Source organism: Etheostoma spectabile, chromosome 21, assembly GCF_008692095.1.
Source record: "Etheostoma spectabile isolate EspeVRDwgs_2016 chromosome 21, UIUC_Espe_1.0, whole genome shotgun sequence".
Lineage (NCBI taxonomy): Eukaryota > Metazoa > Chordata > Actinopteri > Perciformes > Percidae > Etheostoma > Etheostoma spectabile.
In genome coordinates this window covers 21,311,960-21,313,714 of record NC_045753.1, presented here as the reverse complement: position 1 = coordinate 21,313,714, position 1,755 = coordinate 21,311,960, and positions in this window count along the sequence as shown.

The window sequence follows — 1,755 nt, the reverse complement described above, 5'->3', positions numbered from 1 at the left end:
TCTTAGATTCAGTGTTCCTTAATGTTAGGGCTCTTCAGCTGTTCTTCCACAAAGTCCACACGTCTCTGTTTCAATATTGCAGGAAGAACCTCTTCATAGGTAAGGAAAATAGAAAGGATGAATATGCTCCTCTATGTAACCTGTATCTTCAGCAGCAAAATGCACCGGCAACAAAAAACAATACTGGGTAGTACACAGAAGTCAGTTGTTTTGCATCAGTAACCATTTGCTAAATAGTTTAGAATCAATATCATTCTTCTAATGTTTGTGTATTTTTAACTTGTCTTTTTTGTATCTCAAAGCTTCATCTTTTTATAGAACAAATGTTGATGTGCCAGATGTATCCATAGGGTGGCACTCTGTACTGGTTCATATCGAACAGAAACTCTGTGAAGTACAGCATTGTCATGCATCCTATAATGTGATTTGGCATAGTTAGGAACTGAGGTTATAAACCAAAAAGTGATTCAAATGTTGCCGCTATAGGAGCAAATTTCAAGAAATATGCATTTAAATTATCAAATGCAATGTAACCATAACTGAAAAATGTACAGGTAAAAATTGATTAAATTTGAACATATTGTAACAACAACATTATATAAAATTAAACCTGCTGTAATGCATGCAATTAGTACACATTTGTTTTGTCCAATGCTATTGATTATGAGGATGTAAAGGGGATAATAATACAGCAAACCGTGAGATGCATTAATTCTACTGTAGACTTAATGATTTAACTGCACTCAGAGACAAATAACAATTATCATGTTTAATAGCCATCGCCATAATGTTGCCTTTGGTTAGGTACTCACTCATGAATTTTCCATGTTTCAACTGATGTAAGAACGCTTTTGGGTCTGAAATAAAATCTTGCCATGTGCATAACTAATAATCTTTGTAATTAAAGAGAATATTTTGTCTTTGAACTCTTGCGTTTCCTTTTCTTAATCATCTTTTCTTTTTTACACATTTTAAAGGAATAATAACTTGTATACATAATTCCAATAGGGGAGTTATTTTTTTTAAAAGTTTATTTTCTTATTTAGTCAAATTAAGTTTGACTCATCCAACGGTTTCTTGCATGCATACTGCCAATTTCATGCTCCATTGATAAAATGACATTTTTCAGAACATTACTTTGAAAGACAGAAAGCTGCTGTGCCCTATCCTTGCTGGCCTTTGTCTCCAGTGTGCCTTAGTAAACCATGTGAAACAGACAGAATAAGACGTGAAGTTATACGTTACTCAAGTCATTTGAAGGTGCTTCACTAACAACACCCCTCAGAATAAGCTTAAGGTTAGATCTTCTCCATCCAAGTGTAACACAGTAACCCTAAGTTCCAGTGTGCCGTCTCCGTTCGTCTCCATGTCTTTGTGAACTCGTCCTCCCTGCCTCCACCGCCATCGTGACCTCCTTGCAGAGACGAGGGAGAAGTTTCCATTGCCCAGCCCTGTCGAGGCTCCCTTGAGGGTGGGAAAGTGCTGCATTCCGAGTGTGTGTGTGTTTATTCTGACCAAATCACCCGTCGGCTCTCTCGCAGCAGCTAAATAAGGAGACGGCAGGGCCAATGAGTTCTGACTGCGGGTCAGCAGCCAAATGTTCCACCTTCTTGGATGTTGCAATGCATCAATCGCAGTGCCCACTCACTGTGTGGTAACACCTTTGTGGACCATCTGTCCAAGCTTGGCTTCTCAGCCCTCTGGTACACACACACACACACACACACACACACACACACACACACACACACACAC